The following is a 27,427-nucleotide window of genomic DNA, read 5'->3' on the forward strand; positions in this document are numbered from 1 at the left end:
TCTATTTGTTAATCACCCTTGCTTATTGGAAAGTTTGCTTTATTTGTAATTGAATTTGTTCACCAAGCTATTGGTTATATTTTGTATTCTTTCTGAATTTTAAAACACATATCACAGTTATCACACTCTCAAACATGTTGTATTGTCATTAGAAATAAATAAATAAATAAATACTATACAACAAAGATTGAGGTAAGGCTGAGCTAAAAACTAAAGGTACCATTCTGTTGATGGCAGTACTTTTAGCTTTTAGCTCAGCTTTATCTGAATCTTTGTTGCATAATATTTTTATATACAGAAGAAAACAAGTTTCTGAAATAGAATGTTTTTAATTTTCTATTTGACAGCCCCCCCCCAAAAAAAACATGCATAGCAATTATCCAATTGTGATCCAAGCTTTTCAGGTATCACAGAACTTTATCCACACCTTACATTTAAAGCACTATTATACCACTTTATAAGAGTTATGACTTCCCCCTAAATAATCCTGAGAGCTGTCGTTTGTTAAGCGCCCTAAGAGTTAGGAGACTTGTATTCTCCTCACAGAACTATAATTTCCAGAAGGTGAAATCAATCCACCTTCGAAAAGAACTTTGTGAACTGGAGCACTCGGCATACAGTTCTCAGAATTTTTTTTTTTTTGGGGGGGGGGGGGAAGCCATGGCTGTTTCAGTGGCATAATACTGCTTTAAATGGGTGGTGTAGATTTGACTGTAGAAAGAGAAAATCTCATGATAGGAGCCAGCTCCTAGTTGTCGAGGTGGCTTCACCCTCCCAATAAAATATTTGAGGGGCTGGTGGGGGGGAATGGTGTGTGTGTACCACCTCATGTGATCAATTATGCAGGGTGGGGCTTAGCTGCAGGCCCTCCCCCCATATTTTATTCAAGTTGGCACTCCTGATGCCTAGGATTCCTAGCTTTCTCAAGATGTGAGTCAGGTGAGACTAGGGAGAAACCTGTATTAGGATGGAGTAAAACTACAAGGACAGCAACTGAGACCAGGCAGCCTAGAGCCCAGCCTCAACATCCTGCGTCTTCCATGTGTTGTAGCTTCACTTCAGCCACACTTCCGTCACAGAAAATATTTAATCTATTGTGTAGTGCTTCTTCAAGAGGCGAGCCCAGGTGTCCTCAGCAAGAACAGTCAATGTAAGTGAACTGGATGAAGCTATCCTTGGCCTATAATGGACCACCAACAAGGGACAATTTTAAGTCATGTTGCACTTGTTTGTTTCCCTGCAATCCAACTTATCTGCCCTGGGTATTCCCAATGAGTTGTAATTATAAATATCGAGAGTTTCCAGAAGTCTGGTATGTGATGCTTTCCCCTCACATTCAGTAGTCTGTATTCATCTATAATTTCATCAGAAGCTGAGCAGACTCAATATTGTTCTGTGTCGATGAAGCTAGAAACACTGGGCTCTGACATAGATCATTGTGTGAAAATTAAGCATTGTGCAAAACATTACAAAGCTGGTTTGGCTATGACGAGGAATCACTACAGCTCCATGATCAAATGACTTTTGCAACTAGCTGGTAGCACTTGTTTGTAATATCTCCATTGTGAGGGACAGGGGATATCGCGAAGTCCCTCCCCTCCTGAGTTCAAGCCCGTCCCCGAGCAAAGGGGAAAGCAGGGAGAGTTCCGATTCCAGTGGGGAAGCAGGAAGTCGTGTCCGAGGCTCAGGCAAGGTAGAGGAGCCAAGGTCCCAGGTGGGACAGGAAGGGGCAAGCAAGGGGGGAAGACCCATCCCTCCAACTCCAGAATTACGCAGGAAGAGGAGGGGCAAGAGGATGGGTCTGCCAAAGCTTTTGTGTTGGAGAAAGACGCGCCAAAAGCCATTAGGAGGTTCTGAAACCGACTGACAACATCGCTCCGTGTAAATAGCAATGACTTGAGCACTGTAAATACGCAGCACCAATAAAAGAATAAAATGCAGAGCTGCGTAGCGTCGTTACTCTGAAGTAGTCCACTCCGGCCACTGTGACAGCAACCTCCTAATCGTTTTTGGGCTACTTTGGAGTTGCCGGGATGAGCGTGTCAGAGGCGGAGAAGTGGCGGCAGATCGCTGAGCAAGCCCAGCTAGAACTGCAACAGCTGTCGCTGCAGGCGCAGGGAGAATTGAAGGCAGCTAAAGAGGAGACTAAGAAGGTCCAGGACGACCGGCTACAACTTGCGGAACAGGTGAGAGAGCTTCAGGAAAAAGAGCAGCATTTAAGGGCGGTGGCGGTAGACCTCCAAAACAAGCTGGATGCAGAGAAAAACAAGGCGGGAGGGGCACCCCAAGTCCAAGTGCTGCCAGGAAGGAGAGCCGGGACCCTAGTAAGCAAGTTCAACGGAGACCCGAAGGAGTTTCAGGGCTTTGAGACTGAGATTGTGTATGCTCTTGAGCTGCACCACGATGAGTTCCCTGATGATGAGCACAGAGTAGCGTTTATTGTGGAGCACCTTACAGGGGCGGCCAGGGAGTGGCTAAGACCGTTAATTGCAACAAGGAATCCTTGCATGAAGAATGTCAAACTGTTTCTAGAAGGTTTGAAAACGATGTATTCGTCCGATAGTCATATGGACCAGACTAAGGAGGAACTTCATAATTTACGCCAAGGAAATATGACAGTTCGCGCGTATTGGGCGAAATTCACCATGCTGGTGCACAGATTGGGGTGGGATCTGGAGTCGGCCCCGATGCAAGCGGCGTTCTACTTGGGGTTGCATGAGGAGGTGAAGGATGAGCTCTCGAGAGGTCCAAAGCCCAGTAATATGGATCAACTGAGCAAAGCGGCTCTGGCGGTGGGGGTGAGGCAGGAATCCAGGTGGAGCGACAAGCAAGCAACGCGCGCAAAGCGGGCTTGGTTCCCACGGTCGCAGGAGAAGCCACTCCCTCAACAACCCTTTCAAGCCACGCCTGGGGCCAGTCAGGACCAGGAACCCATGCAGATTGATAGCGCGCGCGCGCGGGCTTTTCAAACCCCAGCGGCGCCAAGGCGCAAGGAGGGAAGGGGTGGGAATTGCTTTCTCTGCAACTCCCCCCAGCATCTCGTCAGAGACTGCCCACATCGCAGGGAGTGGCAAGGAAAGGCGGGAACGGTTGTGCCCTCCCCCACTGACGCAGCGCCACAGCAGGGAAACGGGAAAGCCTGGCTGCAGGAGACAAGGGGCGGCAGCCAGGCACAGTCAGCAGACAACAGCCCCAGCCCACCCACCCGCACAGAGAGGAGCAGAGCCAGCCCACCCCTCCCAGAGCAGGAGTGGTTCTAGAAGTGACGCTCACGCTCCCAAATGGCTATCCCCTGACAGTCCTCGCCTTAATTGACAGTGGGGCGTCAGCGAACTTCTTCTCGAGGAACTTTGCAGAAGAGCACCAGATCCAGCTTCTGCAGCTGGATTTTCCTCTGCACGTGGCAACCATTGACGGCAGAGAGCTGCTGGGAGGGGCCATCACTCATCAAACCCCCCCCATGAGAATGACGGTTGGAAGGCACTCAGAGACACTGGCATTCAACGTCACCACCATCTCAGACCCCCCAATCGTTTTGGGCATGAGCTGGCTGGCGCGCCACGACCCCTCCATAAGTTGGCATCAGAGATGCATCACTTTTGGATCGGACTTTTGCCTGGAACATTGCATGCAGCACCAACCAGGGGAGGGGCCTCCGATAGCCACGGTGGCCACCATGCACGTCAAAGGGGGTGAGGCGATACCCAAACCATACTGGGACCTGCAGGAGGTCTTCAGCGAAGCGGAGTCCGACCACCTGCCCCCACACCGGCCTTTTGACTGCCAGATCAACCTGGTGCCAGGGGCAACTATACCCCCAGCCAAGCTGTACGCCATGTCAGACCAGGAACTGGAGGATCTGCGCGCTTTCATCGACAAGAACCTCAAGCGGGGGTTCATCAGGGAAAGCAAGGCAGCAGGGGGCAGCCCGGTCTTCTGGGTGGACAAGAAAGACACGCAACAGCGCCGTCTTGTGGTGGATTTTAGACGGCTGAATTCGGTGACAGAGCCAGTGGCTTTCCCCATGCCCAGAGTGGATGATCTCCTGACAGCGGCACGCAGGGGCAAGATTTTCACCAAGCTAGACCTGAGGGGGGCGTACAACTTGATCAGGATCCGGGAGGGCGATGAGTGGAAAACCACGATGTTCACGCCTCTGGGCTCTTTTGAATATCTGGTGATGCCCTTCGGGTTGCAAGGGGGCTCAGCATGCTTCCAGGCCTTCATGCACCACGTCCTGGGGTCCCTACTCTTCAGGAAATGCTTGGTCTTTCTGGATGACATCCTTATTTACTCCAACGACCCAGTGCAGCACGTGAAGGACGTCAGGGAGGTGTTACAGCGCCTGAAGGAGAACCACCTGTATGTGAAGCTGGAGAAGTGCAAGTTTCACACCAAGGAGGTGGACTTCCTGGGCTACAAGCTGTCAGACAAGGGGCTAGCGATGGACAAGGACAAGGTGCAGACCATCCTGGACTGGCACAGCCCCAGGACGCGCAAAGATGCCCAACGCCTACTAGGCTTTGCCAACTTCTACAGGAAGTTCATCAAGAACTTCTCTCGAGTTACGGCTCCCATCACTGACTGCCTGAGAGGCAAGCAGAAGTTCAGGTGGACACCAGAGGCGCAAGCAGCGTTCGAAAGCCTCAAGAGGGTGTTCGCCTCAGACCAGAACCTGTTCCACGTGGTTCAGGACGCGCCCCTACGCATTGAGACAGATGCTTCTGATAAGGCTGTGGGCGCCATTTTGTTGCAACTGGACGCCAACAGAGAGTGGAGACCCTGTGCCTTCTTCTCCAGGAAGTTGACCCAGCCCGAGCGAAACTACACAGTTTTCGATAGGGAACTTCTTGCGATCCACGCGGCGTTCCAGCACTGGAGGCACTTCCTGGTGGGCGCCAAGCACCCCATCCAGGTGTGCACAGACCACAAGAACCTGGAGTTCTGGAGAACTGCCAGGGTGCTCAACCAGCGGCAGATACGGTGGGCAGAGTTCTTCTCGAACTTCAACTTCTCCATACACTACATCCCGGGAGAGCAGAATGTCAGGGCGGATGCCCTCTCCCGCAAGCCAGAGTACATGGAGGAGGAGGCGCCACCAGCCCCGAGGCACATTTTCCCCCCGTCGGCATGGTCCTGCGGAGCAGCAGTGGTGAGCGAGGCAGAACTCACAGCACTGACGGCAGCGGATGAATTTGCCAACCGCATCTTCAGAGAACTGAGAGGGGGGAGGGAGCAGGCAAAAGCCTTTGCAGAACGCAGAGGGCTGCTTTTCTACAAGGGTGCGCTGTACCTACCCACCACCCAGCTTCGACGTACGGTCCTCAAGCAGATGCACGACAACCCAACAGCGGGGCATTTTGGAAGGGACAAGACCACTCACCTAGTCATGAGACACTTCTGGTGGCCAGGGGTGAGGGAAGATGTTCGAGACTATGTAAGGGGCTGTAACACCTGCCAGCGGGCGAAGGTGGTCAGAGCAGCGCCGCCAGGGTTGCTGGAGCCCTTAGCCACGCCACACAGGCCGTGGGAAGTGGTGTCCATGGACTTCATCACAGATCTGCCTTCGTCCAGGGGTAAGACTGCAGTGTTGGTGGTGGTGGACCTCATGTCCAAAATGTGTCACTTTATACCGTGTGCCAGGGCAGTCTCGGCAGAAGAGACAGCCAAACTGTTTGTTGATCACGTTTTCAGACTGCATGGATTACCTTTAAGGGTTATTTCGGATCGTGGCCGCCAATTTGTTTCCAGGTTCTGGCGGCGGCTCATGAACCTCCTGCAGGTGGAGGTCAGCTTGTCAACGGCTAGACACCCGCAGACCAACGGACAAGCGGAGAGGGTCAACGCCATTCTGCAGCAGTACCTGAGATGCTACGTCAGCCAGCGGCAAACGGACTGGGTGGATCGCCTGCCACTAGCAGAATTTGCCTACAACAATGCAGTGCACGTCTCCACAGGGGTGTCGCCCTTTAAGGCCAATTACGGGCGCGACCTCAGATCTTTCCCAGAGAGGGAGGGGGAGGAGGAGGAGGAGGGCCCGCAGGCTGAGGATTGGGCAAAGGAACTGGAGACGGTGCACCAGCAGCTCAGAGAACACTTGGAGAGGGCCAAGGAAGCGTACAAAAAGGGGGCAGATCGCCACAGGCGACAAGGGGAGGTCATCAGGGTGGGGGACAAGGTGTGGTTGTCCTCGGAGGGCCTTCCCACCAGAGGGAGGTGCAAAAAGCTGGCACCCAAATGGCTGGGCCCCTTCACGGTCACGCAACAGGTCAACCCGGTGGCATACAGGCTGGCACTGCCAGAGGACATGAGGGTGCATCCAGTGTTTCATAGATCGCTGCTGTCGCCGTACAGGGAAAGCAGCAGGCTCCGAGACAGCGAACAAACCCCCGAGGGAGGGGGGGAGAGGGAAGGCAGGGAGCAACTCAATGAGGCCACGGCCATCCTGGATTCAAGGTGGGGGGTGGGGGGCCTGGAGTACCTCATGGCATGGGAGGATGCTCCACCGTCCCAGAATGAATGGGTCCCCGCCACTCAGATACAGGAGGAATTCTTGGTGGAAGAATTTCACGCCCTCTTTCCCCACAGACCCAAGCCCTGGCACATGGAAAGGGAGGGGGAGGAGGAGGAGGCACGGGAGAACAGCTCACCATGGCGCTGGGAAGCGGAGTTTGAGGAACCAGAGGATGAGGTATGGGTGTCGCCAAGATCCACCCAGTCAGAGGAAGGAGCAGATTGGCAAAACATTTTTACCCCCACCAGCTCTGACGCCACGGACTTTTTGGGATTCCCGTCCTCCCAGGCGGAAGGGGGGGGCTCGCAGGACTGGGGGGAGGTGTTCACACCAACGGGCTCGGAGAGCACCGAGTTTTTAGGCTTCCAGTCGTCACCGACACCTGGGGGGGGCCTGGGGAGGGGTGAAGGAGAGCTTGGGAGGGGGGTGGATGTGAGGGACAGGGGATATCGCGAAGTCCCTCCCCTCCTGAGTTCAAGCCCGTCCCCGAGCAAAGGGGAAAGCAGGGAGAGTTCCGATTCCAGTGGGGAAGCAGGAAGTCGTGTCCGAGGCTCAGGCAAGGTAGAGGAGCCAAGGTCCCAGGTGGGACAGGAAGGGGCAAGCAAGGGGGGAAGACCCATCCCTCCAACTCCAGAATTACGCAGGAAGAGGAGGGGCAAGAGGATGGGTCTGCCAAAGCTTTTGTGTTGGAGAAAGACGCGCCAAAAGCCATTAGGAGGTTCTGAAACCGACTGACAACATCGCTCCGTGTAAATAGCAATGACTTGAGCACTGTAAATACGCAGCACCAATAAAAGAATAAAATGCAGAGCTGCGTAGCGTCGTTACTCTGAAGTAGTCCACTCCGGCCACTGTGACATCCATATTGCAGTTGTCTGACTTAATGACAATTCATATACTAGGCTTCAAGTCCATTCATGTTTGTCAGTCTGTGTCTTTGGCTGGGTTCATCAGAAGACTGGATCACGAATAAATATATTGATCCTATTGTCCATTGTACCTTTTGAAACACAAGTGTTTGCTTGGGTAATTCACTTGTACGAGAATGCTATCTTTTCAGTGATGTTCCCGACATGTCCAATCTTTAATCAGGTTATGCACCTATGGGCAGTGCTTGACTTACTTTTCAATATTTGAGAAGTGTCCAACAGCTTTGAGCATCGTAATTATCATTATACATAAGAAATAGCAGTAGCTAGTACAGATGCATCAAGGGCCTTCGTACTAAAGCAGGAACAGGGAACCATAAGCCCAGGAGCCATGCTCATTTTTCCACAGGCTATGCTCATCCCTATGTCACACCGGGTGGACAGCTTGTCAAGTGCTTCTGCCTGGTGGAATGTGGTCCTTGAACTCTGATCATGCCTCTGGCTTGTCTGGATTTAGTATGGAGAGTGTGTATGCATAGAACCCCCTCTGGTTTCTGCGTAGCTGAAACACAGCTATGTAAAAAGAGTCATATCAATTGCTTCACCAGATTTTTGCATCTGATCCCACTCACCGTTGGAATTTGCGACTCCACCCCACACATAGAAGGTTGTCCAGAAGGAGACAAGACACTTGTGGCTTAAAAAGGTGCCCCCCCCCCTGCTGCACAAAGGATCAACACTATGGTCCTAATTTCCCACTATTGTTTAGGTAAAAGGTATTGTTTAGGTAGAAGCTCCTTAGATATAATAGCCTCTGTGCATTACTCTTGCACAGTGAGAGCAGCAGCTGTATCCACTCCTAGATTAGCCTGAACATGAAAGAGCCAAAAGTGTGAAGCGGGGACGTATGTGTGTGTCCCAACCTGCCCCCACTATTTTCATACATACCTCCCCTCCCCTCCCCATCCCACCCCAGTGGTAACCTCCATCTCCACTGTAGCTACCCAGGTGGAACCCAACAGAAAGGAGAAGCAGCACTTCCTTTCAAGTCAGGGAGTTCCCTTTCAAAATTCACATTCTTCATGCTAGAGGTTGGGAAGGGTAGACTGGACAGAGTAATAAAAGTAACAATTGCGTAGGAAAGACCAAAGTGATCAGCCCCTACCCAGATGGTTAGATCAGATGTGAAGGAACCACTGACAGAATTTTTTGAGATATGCTCAGAAATAAATCCTTCCCTACAAGTCCAGGAGCTCAACCACCACTCACTATACTTGTTTTCAAACTTACTGGTGACACAGCATAATGTCCCAGATCCTTGATTCCTTACTAGTGACATCAGATGCTCTAGGAAATACAGGGCACATTAACAACCTGATTGCTGTCATGAACACGTTCAGGAACATCATGGATGCAAGGGAGAAAGCTGTTGCAGCCCTTCAGGACATAATGGAGAACCTGCTGCTAGCCTGCCTTGTTGCTGCTGATATCATCTTAAATGGGAGAAAGGCAGTGATGCTCACAGTGTGAAAGGATGTTCATAGGATTTCAGAATGGGCTCAAGATGGTCAAAATGCAATTCATAATCCATTTGACACCACTAGTAGTGATCGTATTTCTAGTTTTAGAACCAGTCAGTATTCATATCTGCACATACTACTACATGTGCACATTTGCGTAAATTCCTGCAGAGCAAGCTTTCCCCACCCCCAGCAATGTCTCCCTTAAATGTGCCACAGTGTTTAAATTTAGATATTGGAGTCTCCCACTAGACAACAAGTTATTAAAACATCTGCCTTTCCACAAGCCATTCTGTTCTCTGCTTTTCCACATGTCCTTTTCTACTTCACCAGGCAAAATTGCCCAATCTAAATTTCAGCTCAAGTGTTTGATGGCTTTCATGCTGAGCTCAAACTGTTAGTGCATCCCTGAGAGAATAAAATTGAAACAGGATTTAATCTAAAATAACAAAATAGAATAAAGGTTTTTGCATATAAATAAGTAATGTCCTGTATATTTTTATGCATATTATGCTTTTCCAGATTCCCCCCATGAAGTTAAATGCTAAGATGCACAGATAAACAGCACTAAAAAAGGACCATGCTAATGTATCTGTCACCTGCATGCCTGTAAAAAATACCCTGTCATTCACCTTTCAAGTAATTAATACACCTGCTATATATTGCCATGTTCTGTTTCTCTTATTTTCCAAACCTAATCATGGGAGTGAAATTCAGTTAAAATTTGTAGGACTTATTCCCATGATGTCTGTTTAGGATTAGGATCTTAGATTACAGCTTTAAATGGAACTATTCTAACACAAATTGTTCTGAAATCATCACAAATACTGACATATTGTTATTATGTCTTAGTCATCTTTCTATAGACCAAAGTTAAACCAACTGATATGTAAGCTATGGCCCTACCTGGATGGGAGTACACTTGCTTGTATTGCCCATGTAGCCTGGTAACTTTCCATTTAGGGTACTACAATCTGAGGCTACCTTTGGAAATGACCTGGAAGCTTCAGAATATGACTAGGAGCTTGCTAACCAATACTGAGTATCAGGAACTAGTCTGTCCCCCCCCCCTCAATTCTACAAACAATTCAAAACCCAAACCGATGCTGGTATTGGCTGTTTAGCCTCTTGTTCATGACCAGGGTACCTGTAGGACATGTTCTTCCACATGAGCCTACCTGGACTTTTAAAATTCTTCTGTGCCCCTGTCCTTAGCTGCCAAGTATCCTATTTTTCGCGGCAAACCCCCAGATTTTAATCCGTTTCCTGCTGTTCTCACGAATGGAGAAAACTCCCGGAAATCCCCCAGATTTCCTGCCTGCCAGGGAGCCTCCATTTTGGGTGCTGCTCTGCCCATGTGTGGGCACCGGAAATAGGGCAGAGCGGGACCGGACGCCACTTCTACGCATGCCCAGCGGCCATCTTGGTGGTGGCTGCATGGCAGCGGCCACCACCAAGATCGCCACCGGGCATGCGTAGAAGCGACTTCTGGTGCCGCTCTGCCCTACTTCCGGTGCCCACACATGGGCAGAGCGGCCCCGGAAGTTGCTTCTACACAACTTCCGGTGCCGCACCGCTGCTGATCCTGCATTTTTCAACGGGAGACTTGGCAGATATGGCCCCTGTCTGACTGGGAGGCTCTGGAAGACTTGTCCTTTCTCATGGTGGTAGTACCCTAGCGTTCACCAGAGAGCCTCACCTGGTCCCTACACTGATGTCGCTTTGGGGCATGGCAAATACTTTTTAGTTTTCTCTGACATTTGAGTGTTTTAGCTTGAAGCTTATTTTTATTTTCTACAACTCATGTTGGTAATGCAGCATTATACTTATTATTTATATTAGTGCTATTGAATTCCAAACAGTTTCGTTTCTTGTCAGCTGTCCTGAAAACTTTGTTATAGGGTGATTTATGAATACTGTTAATAAATAATAATAAACCATCTCATCGTGAGTCACTAAATATATATGTTGTTAGACCAACTTCTCATATATATATATATATATATATATATATATATATATATATATATATATAAAATATACATACACACAAACACACACACATACATACACACATAGTGACATCAGTTAAACTGTTCTCCAGCATAAGTTATGCCTCCTTAGCAACATAATAGAATTATGTAACAATAGTTGTTACATGAGCTTCCAAAAGCCATAGACGTAGGGAGATAATTGGAATGTGTCAATCAAAATGAAAATTTTCAGTTTCTTAATGACCACTTGATTTGCAAAAACAAGATGAACAAGACATGTTAATTTCCCCTCCCCCTAGAATCTATAAAGCCAAGAGAAACAGTGCAAAACGGAGCCTAACTAATGCAATTAGTTTAACAATTATCCACATAAATAGCTACAGGGATGGAAAATTGTTAGTTTGGTCATTTCATTTTTAGCCTTATATATGTCCACTGCTGCCTTAATGCTGGTGGTTTTGCATTTCTCTGGGTAAACACCACGGTCCTACTTCTTTGAACCAAAAGCTGAAGTACAGTCCACGAACTGTAAGGCAGCTGTAAAAAATAACTATGAAAGGAATTTTACTACCACCAGATGATTTAGATATTTTTACAACACTGTTTCTGCACCTGGTATGTAACCTTGTGCATCAGTTTCCTACCCCAAGGATGTTCTGGGTTTCTAGAGCAGACATAAATTCACAGGTTCAGGTCTGTATCCAAAGAAGAAAAATCCTGCAGTGAAGATGTCACAAGCAGCAAAGAGAAAGCATTTGCTCTGCGGGATAAAGTTTCGATTGCCATGGCACGTGACACCCAGCAAAGATCAAGAGCTATGTAGTTTGCTCATTTAAAGGGGGGGTGGGTGGGAGGATCCTTCCCCAAGTAAGGTGATTTTGCCAGGTATAGTCAAATCACAAACATAGGAAAAGGATAGATACGAATGAGCTGGCAGAATATAACATAAAGGGAAACACAGGGTTATAGTTTATCAGACGTGGCCCCTGTTGAATTGTACTACATTTTGCAAAACAAATCTATACCTACCATAATTATTTTCTCAGTATCATATAATTCTAATGCAGATGAAGTTTGGATATGTAATACCAGGTATCAAAATGCAAACTCCGCCACTCGATAAAATGCAAGCTTGGGTCCAGGCATATTTGACTCAGTATTTAACTTTTAAAAACTGATTCAGTTCCTGCTCCTGTTACCAGTCAGCTCCCCACCGCAATTTTAAAAACCACTGTTTTTTGTGAAGGAAGGGGGGAGTAAAAGGTAAAGGCGGAAAGTAATGGGCAGCTCGAAAGGCTCAGAAGCAACATTTTCTGCTAGAATGATGGAATTTGACATTATTCCTATCTATTCACTAAGGTAAGGGTTTTGGTTTGCTTTTTGCCAGTGGGAAGCAGGAAATACCATGGAAAAGAAGGAACCTGGAAAAACACATTTTTTTGTGTGCATACCTCAAAATGCTCACAAAGCTTCTGAAGACATTTTAGATACTTTACAAGAATGCTTGCATACCCTAGATGATTTCTGAGATGAGCTGGGAGTGGTGATTCACAAAGCACCGTTTAGAAATATTAAGGGTTTATTTTATTTATTTTTAACCCATTCCCTGGGGCAAGATAGAAAGTGCTGCACAATACTTAGGACACAGTATCTTCCACTCCTCCTGAACCATGAATACATAATTAACAATTTACAAGAGATTTCGTATATATCTCTGCAACGTACGGCCAAGTCAATGTTAGCTGCTTTTATTCTTTACACTTTTGTAGCTTCTAACTCGATAAAAGAATCAAGCAAGCCCAAACTGTCCCTGCACATAGCTGTAATAAGATCCCACTCTTTGATTTTCTTTTTAAAGCACTATGTGGCATAGACAGTATTAGGTTTTAGGAGGGTCGTCAGGCATCAGCATAGTGCAGGGGTCAGCAGACTTTTTCAGCAGGGAGCTGTTCCACAGTCAGACCCTCGGACTATATTTGGGGGGGGGGGTTGAACGAATGCCTATGCCCCACAAATAACCCAGAGTTGCATTTTGAATAAAAGGACACATTCTACTTGTAAAAACACGCTGAATCCCACACCCTCTGCAAGCCTGATTTAGAAGGTGATTGGGCCAGATCTGGCCCCTGGGCCTTAGTTTGCTTACCCATGGCAAAGTGGCTGCTGGTACCCCTCCCCACCTCCACTAATTAGGCCACTGAGAGCCACCAGCCACGCTTCTGTTCTGGCAGGCTTACTTGGCAGTGGCCAATATGTCCATGCTAGTGCATTCTGGGAAATTTAACACTCAGCCCTGGTGATATATGACTGCTAAGTACGCCTGCCAATATGGGGACTGTATGAACGTCATCACTGTGCTGGGAGGAGCACCTTTAAAACATGATAAACAAAACAAAAATTTCACATTTATTAGTCCAAGTAATAATGGGGCTGTTGATAGCTTGTTCCAAATACATTTTTTGTTTGTACCTCTAGACATCTTCTATCTGGTATGTGTTGACGTTTAAGATATGAAAGCAGGCTGTTGTGTATCCTGGCAAATATGAATGGAGAACTCAATCTTATCCTAATATGATGTCAATTTAGCTTTTATAACGCCGCTTGAAAGATGTGCAGATCCCAGTTTAGGAACACTGAACTCCTGCCACAGTTCTGTGTCGAGGCTCATTTATGGGGAAACTCACATAGATCTTGAGTTTAGGTGCAATTCGTATATCCGCCTCTGCATGAAGAAACGTTAGAACTGCATTGTTTGTTTGACAGGTTTGAAGCTTTATTGTCTCCTGATGGCTTACTCAAGTGTGATTCTGATTTAAATTGGATCCCCAAATACTTGAAATCCTTGGATCTGTTCTGAGTTGATAATGCTATCTGCTTTCCGCTTCTGCAGCTGGGCTCCTGGCAGTCAGACTCCTGCAGGTTCTTAAACAACCAACCTTCCTTATTACTTTCTTTTCTGCATAGCCTGCTCTAATCCTTCCTCAGGTACAGTGTATGTTGGGGAGTCCCCTTAAGCCATTGTAGTTTGTTTATTCGACAAATTTATTAGCCACACCTGCTGCTTTTAAAAAAATGTTCAAAGGAAGAGACAAAATGGTTGTTGCAATTTTGTTTTTTGCTTGGTATAACTGTCTGTGTGTGTGCACACACACACATTGCCAGCTTAAAAGGCAGCTACGTCATTCTTTTTTCTCAATTCCAATCAAAGGTGGTTTGGGCAGGGGTAGACACATCAAAATGCAGCATTCCATAACAAATGACAGAATAAATACAGGATAAATATGGATACAGGATACAGATTGTGTCCCTGTATCCTGCTTTCCAAGCAGGCAGTGGGAGCGCACTGGATGCAGAGTACATGCGAGTGTGTTGGCACATCCAAGGTGTCTTTGAAAAAGCAAGGAAATGCAAACTGTGGCAATAATAATAATAATAATAATAATAATTTTATTATTTGTATCCCGCCCATCTGGCTGAGTCTCCCCAGCCACTCTGGGCGGCTTCCAATCGAATATCAAAACAATACAGCAATAGCAGAATTACAAAAGTCACAAACAATACATAAACCACATCAAAAAATACACAACCGAATGGAAAACAATTTCGACATAAATCAAAATCTAAAACTAATAATACATCCTTAATGCAGTTTAAAATAACATAGGTAAAAAATAACAGGAATTTAAACAAAAAACAAAACAAAATGGAGCCCTCTCTGTCCAGCAGCAGCAGCGGCAACAGTCAAAGCCCATCAGGCCCCGCCCTGGGCCAGGTGATGAGTGGCAGGACTGGGGCCTTCAGGCGCTGAGCAGGGGAGTCCTCCTGGCTGGTGGCAGCAGCAGTTCTTATAGGCCTCAGGCCCCGCCCTCATCTACTTCTGTCAGATCTGTAGCCTGAAACCTTGGTGTGACAAACCTGAATCTTGCCATGCACTGGTAAGAAATCAAACCATAAATGCAGTTATGTAAAGCCCAGGACAGAGCCCTTGAGCCATCCCAGTTCAGGATTATCCAGACACAGGAAGTCATTCCAATGATGCAGGGAAGGAAAATTACCACATGGGTGTGTAATTGCTTGCACATAAGTAATGACAGTATTAGTATTTAGATATGCTCAAAGGCGCCATCTTGCAAGGGCAGTTGGGTGAGGGATGTTGCGTGTGAAATGTCAGGATGTCAGAAGGAGCCAAACACAGTGACTGAGTGGCTTCCATGTCTGGTGGCTCCACCTCCTGCACCTCATGGCGCTGCCACCGGCAGGAGGTTTCCTTCTCCGTGGCAAAAGGGGAAGGATCCAGCCACTGGTGCCATACCATGCTTGGCTCTGTGCTCAGCCTCCTCTGCTCCCTCAACATTGGGGGGCCCAGCCCCCTCCCAAAAGATATTGAGGGGGCCCCAAACAGCTCAGCCCCCAGGAACTGGCACTCCTGGATATGCCTCTTGTATGGAGAGATGCACATCTGTGGATGTGACATGTGTAATAACTTTTATTTTCCTTCTTTTGTTGTAAATTGAGTCAGTATGTGATACTATAGAAAGAATTAAGCTATACCCTCACTAGGAATTAATTTGCTAGATCAACTCCCCCCTCTCTTTCTTCTGCCTCTATAACCTGCCCATACTCAGCTTGTCAAAGAAAATAGGCAAGCAAATAAAACAAATAGGAAGGAAGGGAAACACACAGACAACAAGAAATGTTCCCTAAAGAGGAAGTGCCGTAAGAGCAAGGGGGGGGGGGAGGAAAAAAACCAAAGAATATTAAAATGGGACGAAAGGCAAAGCCACCAGTCCGGACCAAAAAATTAATTTGCAATACAATGATCATATGCATGCTTGTCTACTCAGAAGTAAGTCCCAGTTACTCACAGGCAGCTGTGTTTAGGGCTGAAGCCATAAAAACGCAAAATACTATTCACAATGGTTGTTTCTTTCTTTAGTTTTTGCTTGTAATGATAGCATGTTGTTGTTGTTTAGTCGTTTAGCCGTGTCCGACTCTTCGTGACCCCATGGACCATAGCACGCCAGGCACTCCTGTCTTGCACTGCCTCCCGCAGTTTGGTCAAACTCATGTTCGTAGCTTCGAGAACACTGTCCAACCATCTTGTCCTCTGACGTCCCCTTCTCCTAGTGCCCTCCATCTTTCCCAACATCAGGGTCTTTTCCAAGGATTCTTCTCTTCTCATGAGGTGGCCAAAGTATTGGAGCCTCAGCTTCACGATCTGTCCTTCCAGGGAGCACTCAGGGCTGATTTCCTTAAGAATGGATAGGTTTGATCTTCTTGCAGTCCATGGGACTCTCAAGAGTCTCCTCCAGCACCATAATTCAAAAGCATCAATTCTTCGGCGATCAGCCTTCTTTATGGTCCAGCTCTCACTTCCATACATCACTACTGGGAAAACCATAGCTTTAACTATACGGACCTTTGTCGGCAAGGTGATGTCTCTGCTTTTTAAGATGCTGTCTAGGTTTGTCATTGCTTTTCTCCCAAGAAACTGGCGTCTTTTAATTTCGTGACTGCTGTCACCATCTGCAGTGATCAAGGATCCCAAGAAGGTAAAATCTCTCACTGCCTCCATTTCTTCCCCTTCTATTTGCCAGGAGGTGATGGGACCAGTGGCCATGATCTTGGTTTTTTTGATGTTGAGCTTCAGACCATATTTTGCGCTCTCCTCTTTCACCCTCATTAAAAGGTTCTTTAATTCCTCCTCGCTTTCTGCCATCAAGGTTGTGTCATCTGCATATCTGAGGTTGTTGATATTTCTTCCGGCAATCTTAATTCCGGCTTGGGGTTCATCTAGTCCAGCCTTTCGCATGATGAATTCTGCATATAAGTTAAATAAGCAGGGAGACAATATACAACCTTGTCGTACTCCTTTCCCAATTTTGAACCACTCAGTTGTTCCATATCCAGTTCTAACTGTAGCTTCTTGTCCCACATAGAGATTTCTCAGGAGACAGATGAGGTGATCAGGCACTCCCATTTCTTTAAGAACTTGCCATAGTTTGCTGTGGTCGACACAGTCAAAGGCTTTTGCATAGTCAATGAAGCAGAAGTAGACGTTTTTCTGGAACTCTCTAGCTTTCTCCATAATCCAGCGCATGTTTGCTATTTGGTCTCTGGTTCCTCTGCCCTTTCGAAATCCAGCTTGCACTTCTGGGAGTTCTCGGTCCACATACTGCCTAAGCCTGCCTTGTAGAATTTTAAGCATAACCTTGCTAGCGTGTGAAATGAGCGCAATTGTGCGGTAGTTGCAGCATTCTTTGGCACTGCCCTTCTTTGGAATTGGGATGTAGACTGATCTTCTCCAATCCTCTGGCCATTGCTGAGTTTTCCAAACTTGCTGGCATATTGGGTGTAGCACCTTAACAGCATCATCTTTTAAAATTTTAAATAGTTCAGCTGGAATATCATCACTTCCACTGGCCTTGTTATTAGCAGTGCTTTCTAAGGCCCATTTGACTTCACTCTCCAAGATGTCTGGCTCAAGGTCAGCAACCACACTACCTGGGGTGTACGAGACCTCCATATCTTTCTGGTATAATTCCTCTGTGTATTCTTGCCACCTCTTCTTGATGTCTTCTGCTTCTGTTAGGTCCTTACCACTTTTGTCCTTGATTATGGTAATCTTTGTACGAAATGTTCCTTTCATATCTCCAATTTTCTTGAACAGATCTCTGGTTTTCCCCATTCTATTGTTTTCCTCTATTTCTTTGCATTGCTCATTTAAGAAGACCCTCTTGTCTCTCCTTGCTGTTTTTTGGAAATCTGCATTCAGTTTCCTGTATCTTTCCCTATCTCCCTTGCATTTTGCTTGCCTCCTCTCCTCCGCTATTTGTAAGGCCTCGTTGGACAGTCATTTTGCTTTCTTGCATTTCCTTTTCCTTGGGATGGTTTTCGTTGCTGCCTCCTGTATAATGTTACGAGCCTCCATCCATAGTTCTTCAGGCACTCTGTCCACCAAATCTAAATCCTTAAACCTGTTCCTCACTTCCACTGTGTATTCATAAGGGATTTGATTCAGATTGTATCTTACTGGCCCAGTGGTTTTTCCTACTTTCTTCAGTTTAAGCTGGAATTTTGCTATAAGAAGCTGATGATCTGAGTTACAGTCAGCTCCAGGTCTTGTTTTTGCTGACTGTATAGAGCTTCTCCATCTTTGGCTGCAGAGAATATAATCAATCTGATTTCGATGCTGCCCATTTGGTGATATCCATGTGTAGAGTTGTCTCTTGTGTTGTTGGAAGAGAGTGTTTGTGATGACCAGCTTGTTCTCTTGACAGAACTCTATTAGCCTTTGCCCTGCTTCATTTTGAACTCCAAGGCCAAACTTGCCAGTTGTTCCTTTTATCTCTTGATTCCCTACTTTAGCATTCCAATCCCCTGTAATGAGAAGAACATCCTTCTTTGGTGTCATTTCTAGAAGGTGTTGTAGGTCTTCATATAATTGGTCAATTTCACTTTCTTCAGCACCGGTAGTTGGTGCATAAACTTGGATTACTGTGATGTTAAAAGGTCTGCCTTGGATTCGTATCGAGATCATTCTGTCATTTTTGAGATTGCATCCCATTACAGCTTTTGCCACTCTTTTGTTGACTATGAGGGCCACTCCATTTCTACTACAGGATTCTTGCCCACAGTAGTAGATATGATAGTCACCCGAACTGAATTCACCCATTCCCTTCCATTTTAGTTCACTGATGCCCAGGATGTCGATATTTATTCTTGTCATCTCATTTTTGACCACATCCAGCTTACCTCCATTCATGGTTCTTACATTCCAGGTTCCTATGCAATATTTTTCTTTACAGCATCGGACTTTCCTTTCGCTTCCAGGCATATCCGCAACTGAGCGTCCTTTCGGCTTTGGCCTAGCCGCTTCATCAGCTCTAAATCTACTTGTACTTGTCCTCCGCTCTTCCTCAGTAGCATGTTGGACGCCTTCCGACCTGAGGGGCTCATCTTCCAGCGTCATAACTTTTATATGCCTGTTGTCTTTGTCCATGGAGTTTTCTTGGCAGGGATACTGGAATGGCTTGCCAGTTCCTTCTCCAGGTGGATCACGTTTAGTCAAAACTCTCCACTATGACCTGTCCATCTTGGGTGGCCCTGCATGGCATAGCTCATAGCTTCTCTGAGTTATTCAAGCCCCTTCGCCACGACAAGGCATTGATCCATGAAGGGGATGATAGCATATGTGACCCCTAATACAGGCACTTTTCAGATTTGTTACTTAACCTAACATAACCTACAATACAGTTCCCTCCCCACCCCCTTTTAATTAATATCCTGTGGATACAGTACTTGTTTGAAGCAAAACGAAAACCTCACAAACTTCCAATTATTTTCAATTTTATCTGTGTTTGATTAAAATGCTATTGTCTGTGATTTCATAAGGTAATCTCTTTTTTCCCTTTCTGAATTTTCAAAGTACATGATTTGTGCCTAGAAAACGGGTTATTTTGTGTTTCTCAGCACTTGGCTTTTTTCATCCCTGCCAGTTATAACCCGATAACCTGGTTTCATACTGTGCTTTAGCACAACAATATAGTCATCAAACTAAAGCAACGCAGTAAGTGGGCACATTAGCCATCATTTTGCTTGATCACTTGGGAGAGATTAAATTTATTCATTTTCCGAACAGATAATGAAATATTTAGAACATGGTAACATAAACAGGGACTGCATCCTCATGCCTTGACGTGCTAGTTGCAAAAACAGTGCATTAGATGCTACACGTACAAATCCTGCCAAGATGTTTGTGACATTGCAACAGGCCTTTTAGAGCATTTGCATTTGCTTTATCTAAAGCGAAATCCATTCAGTTTTATTGAACTGTAATTCTGGCAATTTACAATATTTACATGCTGTGGTTAGATTGAAAATCACTACTTAATTCAAATTCCAATCTAAATTTACTTCATAGTAATTAGGACTTTGTTACTGACACTGGGGGCCTATTGATTTAATGCAAAACGTAACCTTACTGTAAGTGCTTAATTAGTTGCTTCAGCAGAGGCTGTGCTTGCCCCAAATTATGGACTTGGAAATCGGGTGCTAATTTAAATTACACCATCCACATAAAGTTCAGGACTATTTTTAACACAGAGCCACCTAACCATTGAATTTTTGTTCATGTTATCTAAAAGCAAAAGATGTTACTCTCCAAAATTTGAAAAGTACATGTACTGTTCTCACATACTATGTTTATAGCATGATCAGCTGGTGTATCAATTTGCCAACTCGCCCAATTGCATCTCGTTCCATAGCAGCCACTGTAGGATCCTATTTGTTCATGGCAGACCCTACATGGTCTAAACAAGCAGTTTGAGGGATTCAAAAGAAGTAGATTTCCATAGTGCCTGACTTGGGAATGAGCTATTCTTAAAAAATTTCTGAACTCTTGTATCTATCACTTGCATATCAAATAATCTTGTACAATTGTAAGCACACTGTGATTTGGTCCTCATATCACTGGATCTGAAATGAGTGATATGGGCACATGGAAACTTTAAAGGTATGTGTTTCCCCAGTAGCTTTTCTCCAGGATGTGCCAAGTCTTGGGATGAATTTCAGAGTACAGAGGCTCCCCCATACAATAAGCTATTCTTAGGGGAGAATGTCATAGAGTTGAGTGTATGGTGCTTAGGCAAGTGGACAGGCATCACTGTTTAAGTGAATACTTCCATGTCAGCATAGCCCAGCCAGAGATGAATTCAGAAGGGGTGTGGGGTGGCTGTGGTAGACAAGTCCAGACAGCCTAGTCTGGGATGGAGGAGGAGAAGGCAGAGGTGTTGAAATATGAGTACAGCTATACGAGACCTAATGTCAGGAGGGGCCTGGTGATGATTAGGTGGTGGTGGTGACTACAATTTTGGACTACAATTCCCATCTTCCCTGACCACTGGTCTTGTTAGCCAGGTATCATGGGAGTTGTAGGCCAAAACATCTGGAGGGCCGCAGTTTGGGGGTGCCTGATTTAAGGAAACCAGCAAGTTAACTAGAAATGGAAGCAAACTTTAGCCCTAGGCAAAAATTCACCTGAACACACAAGGGCTTAAAACATGGAAGGGGGCATTCAACAGAAAGAGCTAAAGAGGGTTTACATGTGGCTGAATGTACTTAGGAACCACATTCATGCTGAATGTGTAAAGGTCTGAAGAACAGCCTGTAAACCTGGGAACAATTGGTGCCTGGCTTGCTTGCACTCCCTCACTTTCTTCATATTTTAAATACTTGTATCTTCAGGCTAATGCCATTTTCTGGTTTGGTGTAATGTTCAATTTCATACTTCATTCTAATAGGCCATTGAAGAATGTCAAGTTCTCAAAATATGCATCTTCAATGTTCTGTGCAAATTACAGATTAGAAGAGAGGCAGTTACAGGACATTCTTTCCTCTTCCACTTTACCAAGAGGTTTTATTTATTATTTTTATTTCAACTGCATTTTTTAAAGTATTCAACATAGTTTCTCTTGTTTCTAATTTGACATAATCGTATATATGCATCTTAAGTAGCTTTTTTGGTGGTGATGGGTTGTTTTTTTTACTAAGCAATCTTTATTGTCTCATCCATCCCATATTTTTTTTCTTAATGGGGACAGACATTATGTTTTAGAAGCTAGAGCTGGTAATGTTTCTGCATGAGTTTACTATGCAAAAGCCACCAAAGCAAAGCATTCTGTCTATACAATATGTGTTAATGTACTGGAAAATTGTTATAGTATTCATTGTTATCCCTGTGTGTCTGCAAGAAATAGAAAGGCAAACAATTTTGTTAGCTTTTATGCAGACAAATATCAACATCTGTATTTTGTGTATACTTTGAACATTTCTAATTACATTTTAATATTCCTCACTTTAAAAACATGGCAGATTCCAATTCTGGATAATCATTACCTAAATTACATTTCCTTTAGTGCTGCATTTCAACTTGTAGTTTTTAATATAGATCAATAATGCAACCATAAGAAGATAGATTATTTTCAAACTAGAATGCTCTAAGCCAAACATCCCCAAACTTCGGCCCTCCAGATGTTTTGGACTACAATTCCCATCTTCCCTGACCACTGGTCCTGTTAGCTAGGGATCATGGGAGTTGTAGGCCAAAACATCTGGAGGGCCGCAGTTTGGGGGTGCCTGCTCTAAGCAATTATTATTATTTTATTTTTAAAGGTTCATTAGATCTTCTATGTTTGGGCAGGGGGTGGGCAGGGAGTAACCATAACAAGATACAGCTGCTGATGCCACCACCAATCACAACAAAAGGAAAGGTAGCAATCAATGAAAACTCATGTTGTTGTGTGAGATGTGGGGGTTCCATATTCTTTTGGTGTTTTAATGAACCCATTGTACAACTGGGATCTAGATACAAGAAGAGTGTTCATGTCAGTAAAGCATGTTGGAAGGAAATTAATATTTTTAGTGGCCTTTGGGTATGATTGATCAGGGCATTCATGTCACAGGACCTGAGAAGCATTCACAGGACCCCTTTTGAGGAATTTAGCTATTACATCACATAGAAAGTCTTGAAGGATTGTGTGGGAGGGGAAGCAGTGATGTTCAAATTTTTTTAGGGCTTCATATTGCTCCATTCCCATGTTAACATGTCTATGAAGTATTGGGATTTGCTTATGTGCCTATTTGGAGAGCAACTAGGATGACATCCATCTCTATTTCTCCTTCAAGAAACCTAAAGTCTCAGTGCGTACAATGTCTAGTCAAGGATGTAGGAAAGCCAACTGAATTTGGGTACGACTGCAGTAATCATTGTCTCCAAGCAAATTCTTGCAGGCTGCTGCTGGTGGTGGCAGCTGCACTCATCTTCCACTCATCTCCCTTGCCTGGTCATTCAGATTCCCAGCAACAAAGTGTTCCTTGATCCATCAGTGTGCTTTAAATTTGGACTGTAACATTTTCCACCAACACCACATGTTAAGAATATTGCAGCAACTCTAGAGCTATATCCCTTAAATTTTGCTTCCCATCAGCTTTGTGTTTACCAGTTTTAGTTTATGCTACATAAGCCACCCTGGATGACTGTTTAGAGGCTTCAGCTGATATTTCAGTTGACAGTTGCTGCTGTTATTGATCTTGGGTTGGGGGGGGCAGAAATATTGGTTTACAATATATCATATACAACCAAAGAGATCTAGAAGGATACTATACAATACAAGGTATGGTGATCATTGTGTCAAAATCAGCTCTTTCCACATAGTGTTCTGGGGTTCCTTCCTACATTCACTGCACAGGTGAAACAGATTGGAATCTTCAGTGTTGTCAACTTCACCTTACAGTAGAGGAGTTTTCCTGGACTCATTGCAGAGATGGGAGAAAGCCTGTAAGAGTCATCTCTGCTCTTTAGCATCTTCTGTACAATTTTTCAGCATGCACAAGGTTTTGCATCTCCAGATGCATCTTCCCCCCCCCCCCCTGCAAAGCAACCTATCTAAAGGTGTCTCAAACCTGCCATGAACATGAACATACAACTAGCATGTATGTGTGCATCCAGCTCCAGCTAAATTGTTGTTTTCTAAAGGAAATTAAACTGGATATACAAATGATACAAGATAGTTTTCCACACCAACCACTGTGTCTGATGTATCTAATATAACAAAAAAATATAACACATTTCCTCTGTGTCATTGTCCTGTCCCACCTATCATTTGAAAAATGTTCTTCTAGCCCAGGCATAGGTAACCTTGGCTCTCCAGATGTTTTGGAACTACAACTCCCATGATTCCTAGCTAACAGGGCCAGTGGTCAGGGATCATGGGAGTTGTAGTTCCAAAACATCTGGAGAGCCAAGGTTGCCTATGCCTGCTCTAACCTAACCTCACCTTGCCCCATCTGATACAATCCACAACAACGATGTCATGCCACTTATTTCCTTGCTTCTCCTTCACCACTGATGTGTAAGTAAGCATGGCAGATATAAAACTATTTTCATTCATTTCCCAATAACTTTTAATATTTGCCAAAAAAAGGCATTTCTTAGATGCAGTATATGAAGTTAAAAGTAAATGCATTATAGTTATTAAAGTGTGTGCTGGGAAGATTTTTTTTTTACTTTCACAAATAATATTTATTAAGTTTTCCAATTTAACAATCCAATAAAAACCACCGCTCTATAAGTGGTTTACATTAAATGATACAAAAGAGTCATGAATAATAGCAATTAAACAGGCTTTAACAACAATAGACATAGTATTCACAGAATATAGATACTAGCTTTTTTCCCTCCCCCCTCCCCCTCCCCTATTACCCCTCCCCCCAGAACTTATACTCTCTTCAGATCTTTAACCATGTGCACAGATTATTCATTCTAGTTTGAATATTTAGGTTGGCTTCACCCCGTACTATCCAATTCTTATAATTTGTCCATTTAGTCAAAATCTTTTGGCGTTTATTTTCCTATGTACCATCCATCACTATCTGTTCAAATATCTCAGATTGAACATATTCAAATACATAATCATTCCACTTTTCCATCATCCATTTCTCCTTTTCTTTCCATCCTGATGCAATTATCAACATACCAGCTAAAATCATAATTTTGTATAGCTCTTGCTCATTTCTTTCTACAGTACTTTACTATGCCCCAATATTCCAGAGATAAGCATTTCTCTATTGACCTCTATGTTGACTTGAAATAATTCCAAAATAATCCTTATAATCTTTTGAAAGTATTCCTTGACAGAGGTACACTCCCACCACATATGTGCATATACCCCTAACTCTTGACCACAGTGCCAACACTTAGGGCTCAACCCTTTAACTTTATATGCCAATTGCACCGGAGTTTTGTACCATTTCAATATAAATTTCCTACTTAAATCTTTATATTTATCCATTTTAATTTTATCTATACTATTCACCATCTCTTGAACCGTATTCTGATGAAACAACCCTTCCTGCTCCCATTTATTCTGAATTATCCTTATCATCCTTTCCTTATCTCTTATCATTAATTTATATACCATACCTGCTATCCCCTTCTCTGTTATTTGTCAAGTATCTCATCAATTTCTACCCCTGATCTAATCCTATCCCATACTTTTTCTGATTCTATTAAATTATATACCCCTTTGTGTGCTGGGCAGATAGATACCTATTTCTGTGCTATACAAAAATTAACACAGAAATGCTAAGAGCAATATTTGATATGTTGCTCACCCACTCTCCCTGATTCAAATAGTGTGATCAAATAGAGAGAATTCTATATGCAGTTCTATATGGAAGCATCTTCCAATGATGGAGAGCAAAATATTTTGTCTCTGATTGAAATACTAGATACCATTGTTTGAATCTGAGCCTTATTTTGATTATTTATCGTCTTTACTGAAGATCGCTCTCATACAGCTTCAATTTTCAGCAATAAAAACAAACATAATAATCGGCAGGTGTAACAGCATAGATCAGTCATCTAATCTTTGTCCTTGTCAGATAGGTGTCTACAAACTATTTTCAAATACCAAAAGATTTCAAATGAAAGGTATTTGAATTGGTATTTAAGGAAATGCATGGGATTTTATATATTTTAATGTGCTGCAAACACCTTCTTACCTACAATATAAATTTCATTTCCCCATTGTTTTATATTTTAGTCATAGTGAATCCCTATTGGAACTGAATGGTGAATAAATATATGAAATCAACACTGACGATTGCCTTTAGTGTCCAAGACAAGTTCAAGAAAAGCTATGGTGAGTTTTATATGCTTCTAAGCCAGATCTTAATGCTTCTCTTCATAAATAACTTTACGCTTTCCTGAAAGATTAATTTAGAACCTGCCATTTGCAGCACTGTAGTTAATCCTGCATTAGAGTTTTTATTGTAAGCTACACTTATCTCCAGTATATAACTTGCTTGTAAACATTCACTCTGGCTTGTACGAATATCTCCTTTCTAGAAGTAAATTATTCAGTACATTTTTAGTATATATCAAAATATAGTTGGCTGGCTGTGGGATGTTTTGTTTTTTAGTGTAGTTAAATCAAAGTAAAGCATTTGTGTTCTCTCCTTTTCTTCTGACCATTCCTTTTACTTGGGGAAGGTTGCAGTCCTTCTTCATAAAGAAAGGAAAAAACCAGGATCAGCATTAACAAATAGTACTCTGTGAGGGACACAGGTGGTGCTGTAGGTTAAACTTGCTGATCAGAAGGTCGGCAGTTCAAATCCCCGCGACGGGGTGCGCTCCCGTTGCTCGGTCCCAGCTCCTGCCAACCTAGCAGTTCAAAAACGCTGCTAGATAAATAGGTACCACTACAGCGGGAAGGTAAATGGCGATTCCGTGCGCTGCTCTGGTTCGCCAGAAGCAACGTTGTCATGCTGGCCACATGACCTGGAAGCTGTATGCCAGCTCCCTCGGCCAGTAACGCGAGATGAGCACCGCAACCCCAGAGTCGGTCACAACTGGACCTAATGGTCAGGGGTCCCTTTACCTTTACTTTGCTCTGTGAGGACACTGATGGTGCTTTCCACAAGTGACGACTTGTGACTTCTCTCCGGTGTATTTACAGAGTTTTATTATACACATATGTACAAGACAGAGCTAAAGATTCCATGACCGTTCAGTCACTATCAGATCCCGGAAATGGCGATCGACGGGATCGCCTCCAGCATAGTATCTTGGGTGCCCCTAGACTTCTCCTCTCCTCTCTGCACTTTTGACCCCTGGTGGTTCCCTGACATACTCTGATTTCCAATCCGAAGACATTGAAATCTCTACTAGGCTTTGATCAATCTAATACAGATACGGTCATTATTATTCTACCTGTTTTCTTGGGCTTAAAAGTTCCAGGGGCCTCACCTTTTCACATGTTCTGTCTTCTATTTTCTCATGTAGCCTATCTTATTTTTGACAATTGGATCCAGCAACCCTATGTTCAATTCCCTCTGCTCTCCACCCCATTATTCTTCCCCTGCTATTTCACTAATACCAATTAGCTCCTTCTCTATGCCCGTTCCCTTATGCTCCCACCTGCCTAGACATCTTCTACATTTTTTTCACTTTCATGCTATCATACACATATTGTCACACACACACACCCCACAAACACATTTTTCTCTTCCTCCTCCCTTTGGCTGTTGACCCCCCCCCCCCAATATCAGCTGGCATTGCCCAGCTACTTGGACTGGGTTGCGGTGCTGCCGGTTGTGGTTACCTTTGTTTGCTGCAAAGGATTGCTGCACAATGCTACTTGGATACCACAAAGCAATCTAAAAACTACAACTTTTTGAATATTACAAATAAGGTTAGCCTAGCATCCTGCCAAATCCCCTGTCAAATTGTGTTGTAAATAATTGGGATTTGGGATTTAGCTGTGATGGTAAAACATACAAATTATATCACATTAAGGCAAGGCAGATAAGTGTGGTGCTCTTCAGTTTCCTTTTTTTGTATTTTTTTTTGGGGGGGGGGGGGCTAAAACATGAGGCAAGGTGTGTGTTTTCCTCCCTAAAATTGAACAGTCCCCTTGAAGAAAGGGCTTTCAGCATTGTAGATAGGATGGCCAGAATTGTCAGAATGGC

At 44.5% G+C, this 27,427-nt stretch overlaps 1 protein-coding gene across 3 annotated transcripts in view; it reads left to right on the forward strand.

The window, feature by feature from the left end:
- Nucleotides 1–27,427, forward strand: part of LOC132591162 (teneurin-3-like) — a 1,137,496-nt gene that overhangs the window by 572,548 nt on the left and 537,521 nt on the right. Inside the window, exon 4 of one of the 3 annotated variants that reach the window (XM_060278723.1) lies at nucleotides 25,501–25,599. The exons of the other annotated variants lie outside the window; for them this stretch is intronic. The gene's annotated coding sequence lies outside the window, so the exon portion shown is untranslated. The remainder of the gene's footprint in view (nucleotides 1–25,500; nucleotides 25,600–27,427) is intronic. 3 annotated transcript variants of the gene reach the window in all.

Source organism: Zootoca vivipara, chromosome 9 (assembly GCF_963506605.1).
Source record: "Zootoca vivipara chromosome 9, rZooViv1.1, whole genome shotgun sequence".
NCBI classification, from domain to species: Eukaryota; Metazoa; Chordata; class Lepidosauria; order Squamata; family Lacertidae; genus Zootoca; species Zootoca vivipara.